Source organism: Aegilops tauschii, chromosome 4 (assembly GCF_002575655.3).
Source record: "Aegilops tauschii subsp. strangulata cultivar AL8/78 chromosome 4, Aet v6.0, whole genome shotgun sequence".
Classification (NCBI taxonomy): domain Eukaryota; kingdom Viridiplantae; phylum Streptophyta; class Magnoliopsida; order Poales; family Poaceae; genus Aegilops; species Aegilops tauschii.
In genome coordinates this window covers 16,851,601-16,868,740 of record NC_053038.3, presented here as the reverse complement: position 1 = coordinate 16,868,740, position 17,140 = coordinate 16,851,601, and the positions used below count along the sequence as shown (strand labels likewise).

At 44.9% G+C, this 17,140-nt stretch overlaps 2 long non-coding RNA genes across 2 annotated transcripts; both read right to left on the bottom strand.

Moving 5' to 3' along the window:
• Positions 1–5,262: 5,262 nt before the first annotated feature.
• LOC141021172 (uncharacterized) lies at positions 5,263–8,868 on the bottom strand. The gene is made up of 2 exons (XR_012181212.1): positions 7,717–8,868; positions 5,263–6,086 (listed from the first exon to the last, which is right to left on the bottom strand). It is a non-coding gene; the product is annotated as an uncharacterized lncRNA (long non-coding RNA).
• Positions 8,869–10,444: 1,576 nt separating this feature from the next.
• LOC141021171 (uncharacterized) lies at positions 10,445–16,115 on the bottom strand. Its single transcript, XR_012181211.1, has 2 exons — positions 15,349–16,115; positions 10,445–15,240 (listed from the first exon to the last, which is right to left on the bottom strand). It is a non-coding gene; the product is annotated as an uncharacterized lncRNA (long non-coding RNA).
• Positions 16,116–17,140: the final 1,025 nt, after the last annotated feature.

Here is a 17,140-nt window from a genome sequence, read left to right as displayed (position 1 = left end):
AAAACCCTAATATCACCTAGATACTCCAATGTCACCTCAAGTATCCATGGGTATGATTATACGATATGCATCACACAATCTCAGATTCGTCTATTCAACCAACACAAAGAACTTCAAAGAGTGCCCCAAAGTTTCTACCGGAGAGTCAAGACGAAAACGTGTGCCAACCCCTATGCATTAGTTCATAAGATCAGTGAACCCGCAAGTTGATCACCAAAACATACATCAAGTAGATCATGTGACTATCCCATTGTCACCACAGATAAGCACATGCAAGGCATACATCAAGTGTTCTCAAATCCTTTAAGACTCAATCTGATAAGATAACTTCAAAGGGAAAACTCAATCCATTACAAGAGAGTAGAGGGGGAGAAACATCATAAGATCCAACTATAGTAGCAAAGCTCGCGATACATCAAGATCATGCCGAATCAAGAACATGAGAGAGAGAGAGAGATCAAACACATAGCTACTGGTACATACCCTCATCCCCAAGGGTGAACTACTCCCTCCTCATCATGGAGAGCGCCGGGATGATGAAGATGTCCACCGGTGAGGGATTCCCCCTCCGGCAGGGTGCCGGAACAGGGTCCTGATTAGTTTTTCGTGGCTACAGAGGCTTGCGGCGGTGGAACTCCCGATCTAGGTTTCTTTCTGGGGGTTTCTGTATTTATAGGAATTTTTGGCATCGGTCTCACGTCATTGGGGTCTCTGAGTCGTCCACGAGATAGGGGGACGCGCCCAGGGGGGTAGGGCGCGCCCTCCACCCTCGTGGACGGCTCGGGACTCTTCTGGCCCAACTCTTTTACTCCGGGGGCTTCTTTTGGTCCATCAAAAATCGTCAAAAATTGGCACGTCAATTGGGGACTCCGTTTGGTATTCCTTTTCTGTAAAACTCAAAAACAAGGGGAAAATAGAAATTGGCACTGGGCTCTAGGTTAATAGGTTAGTCCCAAAAATCATATAAAACATCATATAAATGCATATAAAACATCCAAGATGGATAATATAATAGCATGGAACAATCAAAAATTGTAGATACGTTGGAGACGTATCAAGCATCCCCAAGCTTAATTCCTGCTCGTCCTCGAGTAGGTAAATGATAAAAACAGAATTTTTGATGTGGAATGCTACCTTACATATTTATCAATGTAATCTTCTTTATTGTGGCAAGAATATTCAGATCCATAAGATTCAAAACAAAAGTTTAATATTGACATGAAAACAATAATAATTCAAGCATAGTAACAAAGCAATCATGTCTTCTCAAAATAACATGGCCAAAGCAAGCTATCCCTACAAAATCATATAGTCTGGCTATGCTCTATCTTCATCACAAAAAATATTTGAATCATGCACAACCCTGATGACAAGCCAAGCAATTGTTTCATACTTTTATGTTCTCAAACTTTTTCAATCTTCACGCAATACATGAGTGTGAGCCATGGATATAACACTATAGGTGGAATAGAATGGTGGTTGTGGAGAAGACAAAAAGGGAGAAGATAGTTTCACATCAACTAGGCGTATCAACGGGCTATGGAGATGCCCATCAATAGATATCAATGTGAGTGAGTAGGGATTGCCATGCAACGGATGCACTAGAGCTATAAGTGTATGAAAGCTCAAAAAGAAAACTAAGTGGGTGTGCATCCAACTCGCTTGCTCACGAAGACCTAGGGCAATTTGAGGAAGCCCATCATTGGAATATACAAGCCAAGTTCTATAATGTAAAATTCCCACTAGTATATGAAAGTGACAACATAGGAGACTCTCTCTATCATGAAGATCATGATGCTACTTTGAAGCACAAGTGTGGTAAAAGTATAGTAGCATTGCCCCTTCTCTCTTTTTCTCTCATTTTTTTTGTTTTCTTGTTTGTTTTTTGTTTTTTTGGGCCTTCTCTTTTTTATGGCCTCTTTTTCCTCTTTTTTTTCGTCCGGAGTCTCATCCCGACTTGTGGGGGAATCATAGTCTCCATCATACTTTCCTCACATGGAACAATGCTCTAATAATGATGACCATCACACTTTTATTTACTGACAACTCAAGAATTACAACTCGATACTTAGAACAAAATATGACTCTATATGAATGCCTCCGGCGGTGTACTAGGATGTGCAATGAATCAAGAGTGACATGTATGAAAGAATTATGAATGGTGGCTTTGCCACAAATACGATGTCAACTACATGATCATGCAAAGCAATATGACAATGATGAAGCGTGTCATAATAAACGGGACGGTGGAAAGTTGCATGGCAATATATCTCGGAATGGCTATGGAAATGCCATAATAGGTAGGTATGGTGGCTGTTTTGAGGAAGGTATATGGTGGGTGTATGATACCGGTGAAAGTTTCGTTGTATTAGAGAGGCTAGCAATGGTGGAAGGGTGAGAGTGCGTATAATCCATGGACTCAACATTAGTCATAAAGAACTCACATACTTATTGCAAAAATCTATTAGTTATCGAAACGAAGTACTACGCGCATGCTCCTAGGGGGATAGATTGGTAGGAAAAGACCATCGCTCGTCCCCGACCGCCACTCATAAGGAAGACAATCAAAAAATAAATCACGCTCCGACTTCATCACATAACGGTTCACCATACGTGCATGCTACGGGGATCACAAACTTTAACACAAGTATATCTCAAATTCACAACTAATCAACTAGCATGACTCTAATATCACCATCTTCATATCTCAAAACAATCATAAGGAATCAAACTTCTCATAGTATTCAATGCACTTTATATGAAAGTTTTTATTATACCCATCTTGGATGCCCATCATATTAGGACGAGTTTTATAGCCAAAGCAAATTACCATGCTGTTCTAAAATACTCTCAAAATAATATAATTGAAGCATGAGAGTTCATCTATTTCTTCAAAGTAAAACTACCGTCGTGCTCTAAAAGATATAAGTGAAGCACTAGAGCAAACGACAAACTACTCTGAAAGATATAACTGAAGATTAATGAGTAGTCGAATAATTATGCAACTATGTGAAGACTCTCTAACATTTAAGGATTTCAGATCTTGGTATTTTATTCAAACAGCAAGCAAAACAAAATAAAATAAAATAAAATGATGCTCCAAGCAAAACACATATCATGTGGTGAATAAAAATATAGCTCCAAGTAAAGTTACCGATGAACGAAGACGAAAGAGGGGATGCCTTCCTGGGAATCCCCAAGCTTAGGATCTTGGTTGTCCTTTAATATTACCTTGGGGTTCCTTGGGAATCCCCAAGCTTAGGATCTTGCCACTCCTTATTCCATAGTCCATCGGATCTTTACCCAAAACTTGAAAACTTCACAACACAAAACTCAACAGAAAACTCGTAAGCTCCATTAGTATAAGGAAATAAAATCACCACTTTTGGTACTGTTGTGAACTCATTCTTTATTTATATTGGTGTAATATATACTTTATGCCAACTTCTCTATGGTTCATACCCTCCGATACTACTCATAGATTCATCAAAATAAGCAAACAACACATAGAAAACAGAATCTGTCAAAAACAGAACAGTCTGTAGTAATCTGGTAACTTTCCATACTTATGTAACTCCAAAAATTCTTAAATAAATTGTTGGACGTGAGGAATTTGTCTATTAATCTTCTTAAAAAAGAATCAACTCAAAATCAATCTTCTGTAAAAAATCACAGCTAATCTCGTGAGCACAAAGTTTCTGTTTTTTTACAGCAAGATCGCATTAACTTTCACCCAAGTCTTCCCAAAGGTTCTACTTGGAACAAACACTAATTAAAACATAAAACCACATATAACCATAGGCTAGATAGATTATTTATTACTAATCAGGAGCAAAAGGCAAAGAACAAAAATAATTTTGGGTTGCCTCCCAACAAGCGCTAACGTTTAACGCCCCTAGCTAGGCATGATGATTTCAATGATGCTCGCATAAAAGACAAGAATTGAAACATAAAGAGAGCATCATGAAGAATATAACTAGCACATTTAAGTCTAACCCACTTCCTATGCTTAGGGATTTTGTGATCAAACAACTTGTGGGAGCAACAATCAACTAGCATAGGAAAGCAAAACAAGCATAGCTTCAAGATTTTCAACACATAGAGAGGAAACTTGATATTATTGCAACTCCTACAAGCATATGTTCCTCCCTCATAATAATTTTCAGTAGCATCATGAATGAATTCAACAATATAACTATCATGTGAGGCATAATCCAATTGAAAATTAAAATCAAGATGACAAGTTTCATGGTTATCATTATTCTTTATAGCATACATGTCATCACACTAATCATCATAGATAGCAACTTTGTTCTCATAACCAATTGGAACCTCTTCCGAAATAGTGGATTCATCACTAAATAAAGTCATGACCTCTCCAAATCCACTTTCATCAATATAATCATCATAAATAGGGGGCATGCTATCATCAAAATAAATATTCTCATCAAACTTGGGGGACTAAAAATATCATCTTCACCAAACATAGCATCCCCAAGCTTGTGGCTTTGCATATCATTAGCATCATGGATATTCAAGGAATTCATAATAACAATATTGCAATCATGCTCATCATACAAAGATTTAGTGCCAAATATTCTAATGCATTCTTCTTCTAGCACTTGAGCACAATTTTCCTTTCCATCATTTTCACGAAAGACATTAAAAAGATGAAGCATATGAGGCACACTCACTTCCATTTTTTTGTAGTGTTCTTTTATAGACTAAACTAGTGATAAAACAAGAAACAAAAAGATTCGATGCAAGATCTAAAGACATACCTTCAAGCACTAACCTCCCCGGCAACAGCGCCAGAAAAGAGCTTAGTTGACGGGGTGTTAGTGCCGCTTCCCTCGCCTCCCCGGCAACGACGCCAAGGACACATGGGAATTGTTGTCAAGTTAGTTTTCATCATGCTCATATGATTCGCGTTCGCTACTTTGATAATTTGATATGTGGGTGGATGGTGCTTGGGTGCTGCCCTTCCTTTGACAAGCCTCCCACTTATGATTAACCCCTCTCGCAAGCATCCGCAACTACTAGAGAAGTATTAAGGTAAACCTAACCATAGCATGAAACATATGGATCCAAATCGGCCCCTTACGAAGCAACGCATAAACTAGGGTTTAAGCTTCTGTCACTCTAGCAATCCATCATCTACTTATTACTTCCCAATGCCTTCCCCTGGGCCCAAATAATGGTGAAGTGTCATCTAGTCGACGTTCACATAACACCACCAGAGGAAAGACAACATACATCTCATCAAAATATCAAACGAATACCAAATTCACATGATTACTTATAACAAGACTTCTCCCATGTCCTCGGGAACAAATGTAACTACTCACAAAGCATATTCATGATCAAGATCAGAGGAGTATTAATTATCATTAAGGATCTAAAAATATAATCTTCCACCGGATAAACCAATTAGCATCAACTACAAGGAGTAATCAACACTACTAGCAACCCACAGGTACCACTCCGAGGTTTTGGGACAGTGATCGGATACAAGAGATGAACTAGGGTTTGAGAGGAGATGGTGCTGGTGAAGATGTTGATGGAGATTGACCCCCTCTCGATGAGAGGATCGTTGCTGATGACGATGGCCTCGATTTCCCCCTCCCAGAGGGACGTTTCCCAGCAGAACAGCTCCGCCGGAGCCCTAGATTGGTTCTGCCCAGGTTCCGCCTCGAGACGGCGGAGCTTCGTCCCGAAAGCTTCTGTGGCACCCCGGCTCAGAGAAAACCGGAACGCCCCGTATTCCAGCCCAGAGATCGAGGAGAAGTCTTCTGGAATACGAAACTGCTTAGCATAGAACAAACCGGCTTTCTATTATTACACGAATATGAATACAAGGTCTCCGATATTACAATGAATAACATCGGCACGGTGACACTACGCCATCCTCAGTTGCTCTATGCAAGCAGCAGAACAACTCGAAGCAGCGGAAAAACTTCTAGCAGCGGAACAACGACAACGGTGGTGAACTCCACTCCGCAGGGACTCTGGCTGGAACGCTTATCCTAGCTCGCGAACACAGGGACAACACCAAACAAGCAAGCAATCCAGGCACGAACTGCAAGCTGGCATGACACGCCAGGTCAGTACATTGAATTTACTTGCAAGCTCACAATAACCAGAAGCATTCAAGACAAACATCAGCATGGCAATTACAGGTTAAACAGGAATTAACATGAGATCCTCATAACAACATGACATGGGCAACATGAACATGATACAGCTAGAACAACATGAGCATGGCATGAACATATGAATCTGATGATACTAAAAGCAACATGATGACACTATATGCACTATTTATTCTGTTCGGGTTACCTCGTAACCATCACTGCATCACTTACCAACCTCGGACATCACACGATCATCTCAGGATCAAATCAAGCTTGGTATAAACAATACCGTAGTAATCATTAAACCACCACAAGGAGCTTGATCTTTACCCATGATTCTCGCACAACATCACGAATATACAACAACTCGGTATCCTCGATACCACGGTGATCTTTCCGGTGATCACAACCATGACCAACACTTGGTCTTACACGGTTATCTTTCCGGCGATCACAACCAACTTATCTCATCATCGAACCGGGGTTGTCATTAATCAAGTTATTATTAATACTGTTGACTCACGGTGTGACCGACACGAACTGGGCCCTTATTCACGGGCGCGGCTATCGATAGATTTAGTATACACTCTGCAGAGGTTAGTACACTGTACCCACACCACGGAACCCATGGCCTCGCATTCCCATTCGGGTGGACCAACGGCGTTCCGACAAAACCGATCTACTACCGTGACGCTCTCCCGGCCACTCCGACACACTCCACACTAGCTAGTCCTGGGTGGCCCCGTGTCTACCAAAGACACAACGACCACCGTCGTGGCCAAAACGTCCCTCACGGGGACCGGATCCATAATAACAACAACGGGCACACAAGGTTATGTCTGCCTACCTGATCAGGGTAGCGCGCGCCCATAACCTTCCCTCGTTGGAGGCACCGGCGAGAGGCACGACAATAGACCCAGTTAGGACCTTCCCATAACGGTAAGCGTGGTTGCACTGGTCAGTTTCGATATGGTGGCACCATGACTCAGCCAACAGTTGTTCAAGTTCAATTTAATCCGGTTAAACTTGAATGCAATATGCTGAGCCATGATAAAATAACATGATGCATAGACAAAGCATGAGCATGATATCAACATAAGCACGGGATGCAACATAACTATCCACCATATCAACTATGAATAATCTCCAACTGAACATGGCATAATGATGAGCATAAATATTACAAGTGCAACACTACTCATAGTATAACATGACCACTAGCATCAACCATAAATACCATGTGAGAACTCATCAATAACATTACCGAGTAACACTTAGCCAACTAACAGCAAAGGAACAACGCATATTAACAGTACTCGGTAACCGGCGTTAGTCATGCACCGAAGAACATGACCAACCTAACATGTACTACTATCAAGCATGGCAATATGAAAGTAATACTAGCAACTAGCAGGGCATGATAACCAGGTGCATAACAACATAGCAAGCAAGTAAGCACTAACCCAGAAGCATTACCAAAACAACGATAACCATATTTTAAACAAGCAATCATTTAATAAAGATTCAAGTTGAAAACCATGGCTATTGCATGACTATCATGCAAGTGGGTATTGTGGGTTGCCTGGGGATGAAGAAGGCATCGGGGAGAAGTGCGGTGAATCCGCGGAAAGATTTGCCGGAAACAGTTCTCTCTCGGAGGGGCTGTTTACGTGCAAGGGCAAAAAGGTCATTTTCACAGTGTCAAACCATAGTGAAAATGAAGCCAACAGAACGGGCTCGACAAAACAAAGAAATGGGCTTTGGAATCACCTCATTTGGAGTTGTGGTTAAAAAATTATGAGGTGTTTTCTGCGAGGGACCCATCTGTAATGAAAATATTTTCAAACAGGGCCTAGACAGAAAAACAGAAAGCGCAATCAGCGAAATACGCTTTCACTGAACTGAAAACGCATTCGGGGCTGAAGAAGACTGGAAATACGCTTTCAGGAAAGGAAAACGTACTTTGGCCGAAGCAGAGGGAAAATACGCTTTCTGGAAACGAAAACGTACTCACGAGTTTACGCCTCCACTTAATCCAGTCAGCAGGGGCGGGGCCCGGTCAAGTCTTGCTGACACGCGGGGCCCGCGGCCAGCTGGCAGGGAGGGGGTCATCTCCTTCTTCTCCTTGCTCTCGCCCGCGCCTGGCCGAGGCAGAGCCGGCCCCCACGACGGCACAGTCCACCGCCGGTGGTGCCCGGCCTACCCACGGATGCAGGGGAACGAGACGGAGGCGGCCCTGGGCATAGCAGTCGCCGGAGAAGGACGAGGCGACTGTAGTTTTGGACGGCGACGGACGGCAGCGTCGGGCAGATGCGGGCACGGTGCTCCGGGCCACCAGAAGAGAAAGCGAAGAGTTGGGGAGGCTCAGGGTACTCCAGGTGGTCTAGTGGAGGTGGAAGAAAGAGGGGAGGAGCCCGGGGCTGCTCGGATTCGAGCGGAGCCCGACGGCGGCTGCAGCGGCCATGGCGGCGATGGCGAGCAGGGAGGGGCTCCGGCGATGATCTGAGGGGTCGGGGAGGCCTAGAGGAGCGAGGCGAGGCTGGTGGTGAGCTCGAACGAGGCCGGGGATGGCTATTTATAGTCGGGCGAGGGAGTGTCACGCTGGCGTCGCCGCGGACGCGTGTGCTCGCGCATGAGCTCGGGGGAAGGCGACAGGGAGACACAGGGAGGAGCCCACGGGGCAGAGGGAGCCCACGGAGCACGGGGAGGAAGAAGACGGCGACAAACAGAACCAAATGGCCACTGTTCGCCCGTGGTCACGCGGCGGCGAGCGTCGGTGAGCAAGCGGACGGAGGGGGAGAGGGGTCCAGGGAGTGGGCGACGACGAGGGCTATCTGCTGGACAGGCTCACGCGCACGAAGCCGACGAGAGGGGGAGGGGCCCGAGCAAGAAACCATCCAGCTCGCGTCCATGGCATGCTAGAGAGGTGGTCACCGCGCGCACTGGTCCACACAGTGCCACAAGCGATGGCAAACGATGTATGGGGTGGAGTCCTTCCTGGGTAGGTTGCAACTACGGTGGTAGTTTGGTTAAAAGAGCTCCGGTTGAATGGTAATTAACCTCTGAAGTTTACTGCAGTAAACTTGGGTGAGCACTGGTGATCAACATGAAGGTGATTGATAGAAATGGAGTTGTCTGCGAGGTTTATGGTAAGAAGAACTTTCACCCTGGTAACTTGGAGAGGATTAGGATCAAGATTTAATGTAGTTGCTTAACAACCACATAAACTGGTCCAGAAACTAGATTAGGATGATGCACTCTGATGAAGCATCAACTTGAGCTCAAATTGGGCAAGGCAGAGTCATTTGGTCCTATGAAGATGCTCAAAAAGTCTCATACCAATTGGCCAAGCCAAACTGGTACTTGCTTCACAAACATCTCCTCAGGACATAAACTTGCAAAAATTCTAGAGGAAAAATGGCTTAATGAAACATGCCCAAATTGGGTGGAGGTAGGTTATATGGATAATAGAAGGCCTAGACAAATTGGCAGCCATAATGGAGCAAGATAAAATATACTTGCTTCACAAGCTGAAATTTTGGACAGAATCAAAGAATTGAAGGTGAGCTCTCATGGAGGCATTACATGAGCTCTACTTTGGTGGAGGGCTATGATATGATGATATGAGGGATCATGCAAAATGGCAACTCATTTGGTATGCCTAGCTTGCACCTCCTTCACAAAGCTTCTTTTTGGATAGAAACTTTGGAAAATCATAATTAAATAATTACTAGGCAAATGAGGTTGCATTTTGGCATGTAGCAATGATATGGACAGGAAAAGGTGTCCAAGGAGTTTGAGGTCAATTGGGAAAAGGAAAATAACACTTGCTTCACAATGTGCCATTTAGGGCAGAATAGGAAATGAATTATTTGAGCATGATGATAAACATGACAAATGAAATATTTTGTCATATTTGAGAAAGATATGACCCAAAAAATTTATGAGAATTATTTGGGAATTTTAGGAGTGATGGAAATAAAGGTTGCTTCACAACCTAGGGCAATTTGAGTTATTCCTTTAATAGAAAAGGAATATTCCCAATAAAAAGAATATTGGGATTTGGGCTAGGATGAAAAATGACAGGGTCTAGGGAAGGATTTGGGTATGATAAGCCACTCTGGAAGCAAAGAAGAGTTCATCTTCTTCAGTTTCCAGACCACAAAGCCACGGAAAAAGAAAACTCAAGCAAAAACCTCAGAAAAACAAAAGAAAAAGAAAGGGCCAAAAATCAGGCTGTCACAAACCTTACCCCCTTAAAGAAATCTCGTCCTCGAGATTTGGTTGCTCAGGGAACAAGTATGAAGATACTGACTTAAGGAAACCGTTTCCAACTCGGGTATCCTTTTTCTTATTTTTGTTCCCACTAAATTTTTATCTGACTGACCCTGGGGTGGTTTGCTTGAATATACCCATATTCTAACAAATCTTACCTGGCTTGTTCCTGCTTATACAGGCTCCAATTTCTTTTTAGATCTGCTGACTTAGCTGACTGTGATTGATTCTCACGACTGAAATATATGTCGGTCTCACAAATCCAAGAGTTCCGCTGGTTGTGTCGTCCGGCACTGACAATCTTTCATGAAGTGGTGATCAGATTTTTCTAGTGGACACCCAAGCTCTAACTCCTTGCATTGGGTTTCTCCACTAAATGCAGGTCCTTTGGGTTCCAAACAGTGAGTTGGGTCATAACCGCTTTCCGGACAGATTCTGGCTTATCGCGGAAGTTTCTGAATCATCTTAACTGGTTCCACTGTCTTGAGTATCGGATCCGTACCAAATATTTGATTGTCGCCTGCATCACTAGTCTTGCTCCTTCATTATTGTTTTCTTGGTCTGGATCCTTGGCTGAAAGAGCTGGGTCATATTGCTTCTTCGTATCACCATAGGTATTGTTGGTGCAATTTTTCGGCAATCGTAGCTTATCCTTATTTTTCTGACAGGGTACCCCATTAAATGGCAGGTTCAACACCCCTCAAGTTCTGACCGCAGGAAAATGATCATCCGAACCTTTGCAAGAAATCGGCAAATAAATCAGTAGCCACCAGAACGGTCTTTACAACTCATATCCGGGACATTACTGAAATAACTCAACCACGGCTCAAGACGGCCGAAAAGCAGCTCAGAACATGAGACCGGGTTGATAAGAAGAAGGTGGCAGCTCCCTAAAATAGCCAAAAAGCAGCTATAGGGCTACTGTCTCAAAAAGAAACTCAACAGCTGTACGAGATGGCCGAAAAGCAGCTCAGAACTCGTGACAGTCGTTGAAGAGAGAAATAAAAATCGGCATCCACCCCGGATAGCAAAAAATAGCTTAGATCACAGGCGCGGTGCCGTCATTGGAGAAAAAGGGGACAAGGGCTCATCAGGATCATTTTCCAGGTTCACAGGTACTTGTATTGAGCTCATTGATGTCGTCAATCCTCATAATCCTTTGTCACACTGCGGTGTATACTGGCTTTCTTCTCTTAACCATCCTCACGTGGTTGCCAGATCCTCATCCGAGTGACTTGTAAGATCTTGGTGGTATGCTCATCGCATATATATGAGAATATGATTCCCGAGACAGACGTGTATTCTGACCGATTCTTGCTTCTGACCAAAATGTTGCGGATCTGATTCTTGGGATTCACTACCATATGCTATCAATTCACAGCGTACTACCTTGTACCAATTTCTTACTGAGGAAGATTGGCTGGCTTGTGCTTGAAACTTTCATCGGACAGCTTGCTGAAGAAGACTGGGTATCGTGCTTCAGAAGCTTACCCCCTTAAAGACTTTGCTGGGGAAAGACTCAGTACCTTATGCCGGAAGCTTTTACGGTTGCTTACACCAGAAGCTCCTTATTGTGATATGCGGACCGATTTCCACATATATAACCATCTTAATATTTTTGTTATTGATTTCTTGTATGAAACGGGGTTTTGCAGGACTATCCTCCTTTCTGAGTACATGCCATATTTTTGCTTGCTTCCAGGTACATCGGGTCCCAAAATCATCCTCAACGAAAAATTAAACTTGTATCTGAGCCATACCTTTGATAATATTTTGTCAACCTTGCACACAATTTATCTTCTTGCGGATTTGATCATTTCTGCTATGAGGAGTGCACGTTAATGCAAACTTTATACTGACATTCCATCCATGATTTCTTTTGTATTCAGAAGAGCTATTTCCAATTTCACTGCAGTCTGCTGACAATTCCATTCTGTTTAGCTGAGTCCAAATATATGCATTTCTTGCTCACTCTTCGGGTCCGGTGTCGGCGGACGAGCAACTTTAATAGGGGAAAATTTTGTAACACCGAAGGCCCAAAGAAAGAAACCAAAGAAACGACTAAAACAAAAGCACCCAAGCATACTACTAATATAATTAATCAAGCAATCATCACATATTACTGCTACTCACACCGTAATATGCATGCACACCTAAGCACACAAATCACGCAGAAACTCCGGTATTACGGTCTAATATGCTGTGGCGGTGTGCACGAAAATTATATCCATGTGTGGAAGGAGTTGGCGTAACCGAAGCTACACCAAGCACTAGCTGAACAGTGGCTGGATCTGGATGGATACACAGGTGAGAACGGACTTGACGATCAAGTAGCGAGACACAAAAGTCACGACCACCTCATCATCAAGCGTACGAAGGGAATCGTACCCGTCCAAAGAATGAAATGACATGGCAAGATAACAGTGGAAGACTGGGTTTATTGGCATTGCCCTTTTCTGATAACAAAGATCAGCAAGGGTTGCCAAGGGGACGAGATGGAGGGCATGGATGATGATGTGGTCGCATCACACCGAGGAGCAGGCATGCTAAGAAAGATGGTGCAGGCGATGGACCCAAAACGATGCCACCTACACTCACAAGATTAACCATTACTTACAAAATAACAATCCATATGCATGCTATGCGATAAACAAATGCAACAATCAAGTGCAACAAACCAACTGGGGTCTACACTACCGCTTTCTAATGTTCGCGCGGGCTAGGGCATCCTACAGCCAGACTTGCTCTGATACCAAGCATGTGGCACCCCAGCTCAGAGAAAACCGGAACGCCCCGTATTCCAGCCCAGAGACCGAGGAGAAGTCTTCTGGAATACGGCACTGCTTAGCATAGAACAAACCAGCTTTCTATTATTACACGAATATGAATACAAGGTCTCCGATATTACAATGAATAACATCGGCACGGCGACACTACGCCATCCTCAGTTGCTCTATGCAAGCAGCAGAACAACTCGAAGCAGCGGAAAAACTTCAAGCAGCGGAACAACAACAACGGTGGTGAACTCCAGTCCGCAGGGACTCTGGCTGGAACGCTTATCCTAGCTCGCGAACACAGGGACAACACCAAACAAGCAAGCAATCCAGGCACGACCAACAAGCTGGCATGACACGCCAGGTCAGTACATTGAATGTACTTGCAAGCTCACAATAACCAGAAGCATTCAAGACAAACATCAGCATGGCAATTACAAGTTAAACAGGAATTAACATGAGATCCTCATAACAACATGACATGAGCAACATGAACATGATACAGCTAGAACAACATGAGCATGGCATGAACATATGAATCTGACGATACTAGCAAGCAACATGATGACACTATATGCACTATTTATTCTGTTCGGGTTACCTCATAACCATCACATGCATCACTTACCAACCTCGGACATCACACGATCATCTCAGGATCAAATCAAGCTTGGTATAAACAATACCGTAGTAATCATTAAACCACCACAAGGAACTTGATCTTTACCCATGATTCTCGCACAACATCACGAATATACAACAACTCGGTATCCTCAATACCACGGTGATCTTTCCGGCGATCACAACCATGACCAACACTTGGTCTTACACGGTGATCTTTCCGGCGATCACAACCAACTTATCTCATCATCGAACCGGGGTTGTCATTAATCAAGTTATTATTAATACTGTTGACTCACGGTGTGACCGACACGAACTGGGCCCTTATTCACGGGCGCGGCTATCGATAGATTTAGTATACACTCTGCAGAGGTTAGTACACTGTACCCACACCACGGAACCCATGGCCTCGCATTCCCATTCGGGTGGACCAACGGCGTTTCGACAAAACCGATCTACTACCATGACGCTCTCCCAGCCACTCCGACTCACTCCCCACTAGGCTAGTCCTGGGTGGCCCCGTGTCTACCAAAGACACAAGGACCACCGTCGTGGCCAAAACGTCCCTCACGGGGACCGGATCCATAATAACAACAACGGGCACACAAGGTTAGGTCCGCCTACCTGATCAGGGTAGCGCGCGCCCATAACCTTCCCTCGTTGGAGGCACTGGCGAGAGGCACGACAATAGACCCAGTTAGGACCTTCCCATAATGGTAAGCGTGGTTGCACTGGTTAGTTTCGATATGGTGGCACCATAACTCAGCCAACAGTTGTTCAAGTTCAATTTAATCCGGTTAAACTTGAATGCAATATGCTGAGCCATGATAAAATAACATGATGCATAGACAAAGCATGAGCATGATATCAACATAAGCACGGGATGCAACATAACTATCCACCATATCAACTATGAATAATCTCCAACTGAACATGGCATAATGATGAGCATAAATATTACAAGTGCAACACTACTCATAGTATAACATGACCACTAGCATCAACCATAAATACCATGCGAGAACTCATCAATGACATTACCGAGTAACACTTAACCAACTAACAGCAAAGAAACAACGCATATTAACAGTACTCGGTAACCGGCGTTAGTCATGCACCGAAGAACATGACCAACCTAACATGTACTACTATCAAGCATGGCAATATAAGTAATACTAGAAACTAGCAGGGCATGATAACCAGGTGCATAACAACATAGCAAGCAAGTAAGCACTAACCTAGAAGCATTACCGAAACAAGGATAACCATATTTTAAATAAGCAATCATTTAATAAAGATTCAAGTTGAAAACATGGCTATTGCATGACTATCATGCAAGTGGGTATTGTGGCTTGCCTGGGGATGAAGAAGGCATCGGGGAGAAGTGCGGTGAAGCCGCGGAGAGATTTGCTGAAAACAGTTCTCTCTCGGAGGGGCTGTTTACGTGCAAGGACAAAAAGGTCATTTTCACCGTGTCAAACCATAGTGAAAATGAAGCCAACAGAATGGGCTCGACGAAACGAAGAAATGGGCTTTGGAATCACCTCATTTGGAGTTGTGGTTAAAAAGATATGAGGTGTTTTCTGCCAGGGACCCATCTGTAATGAAAATATTTTCAAACAGGGCCTGGACAGAAAAACAGAAAGCGCAATCAGCGAAATACGCTTTCACTAAACTGAAAACGGATTCGGGGCTGAAGAAGACTGGAAATACGCTTTCAGGAAGGAAAACGTACTTTGGCCGAAGTAGAGGGAAAATACGCTTTCTGGAAACAAAACGTACTCACGAGTTTACGCCTCCACTTAATCCAGTCAGCAGGGGCGGGGCCCGGGCAAGTCTCACTGACACGTGGGGCCCGCGGCCAGCTGGCAGGGAGGGTGTCGTCTCCTTCTTCTCCTCGCTCTCGCCCGCGCCTAGCCGAGGCAGAGCCGGCCCCGACGGCACTCGCCGGCGGCACAGTCAACCGCAGGTGGTTCCCGGCCTACCCACGGATGCAGGGGAACGAGACAGAGGCGACCCTGGGCACAGCAGTCGCCGGAGATGGACGAGGCGACCGCAGTTTTGGACGGCGGCGGACGGCGGCGTCGGGCAGATGCGGGCACGGCGCTCCGGCCACCAGAAGAGAAAGCGAAGAGTTGGGGAGGCTCCGGGTACTCCAGGTGGTCTAGTGGAGGTGGAAGAAAGAGGGGAGGAGCCCGGGGCTGCTCGGATTCGAGTGGAGCCCGACGGCGGCTGCGGCGGCCATGGCGGCGATGGCGAGCGGGGAGGGGCTCCGGCGATGATCTGAGGGGTCGGGGAGGGCTAGAGGAGCGAGGCGAGGCTGGTGGTGAGCTTGAACGAGGTCGGGGATGGCTATTTATAGCCGGGCGAGGGAGTGTCGTGCTGGCGTCGCCGCGGACGCGTGGCTGGCGCAGCGGACGCGTGTGCTCGAGCATGAGCTCGTGGGAAGGCGAAGGGGAGACACAGGGAGGAGCCCACGGGGCAGAGGGAGCCCACGGAGCACGGGGAGGAAGAAGACGGCGACGAACAAAACCAAATGGCCACTGTTCGCCCGTGGTCACGCGGCGCCGAGCGTCGGTGAGCAAGCGGACGAAGGGGGAGAGGGGTCCAGGGAGTGGGCGACGACGAGGGCTATCGGCTCGACACGCTCACGCGCGCGAAGCCGACGAGAGGGGGAGGGGCCCGAGCAAGAAACCATCCAGCTCGCGTCCATGGCATGCTAGAGAGGTGGTCACCGCGCGCACTGGTCCACACAGTGCCACAAGCGATGGCAAACGATGTATGGGGTGGAGTCCTTCCTGGGTAGGTTGCAACTACGGTGGTAGTTTGGTTAAAAGAGCTCCGGTTGAATGGTAATTAACCTCTGAAGTTTACTGCAGTAAACTTGGGTGAGTACTGTTTATCAACAGGAAGGTGATTGGTAGAAATGGAGTTGTCTGCGAGGTTTATGGTAAGAAGAACTTTCACCCTGGTAACTTGGAGAGGATTAGGATAAAGATTTAATGTAGTTGCTTAACAACCACATAAACTGGTCCAGAAACTAGATTAGGATGATGCACTCTGATGAAGCATCAACTTGAGCTCAAATTGGGCAAGGCAGAGTCATTTGGTCCTATGAAGATGCTCAAAAAGTCTCATACCAATTGGCCAAGCCAAACTGGTACTTGCTTCACAAACATCTCCTCAGGACATAAACTTGCAAAAATTCTAGAGGAAACATGGCTTGATGAAACATGCCCAAAATGGGTGGAGGTAGGTTATATGGATAATAGAAGGCCTAGACAAATTGGCAGCCATAATGGAGCAAGATAAAATATACTTGCTTCACAAGCTGAA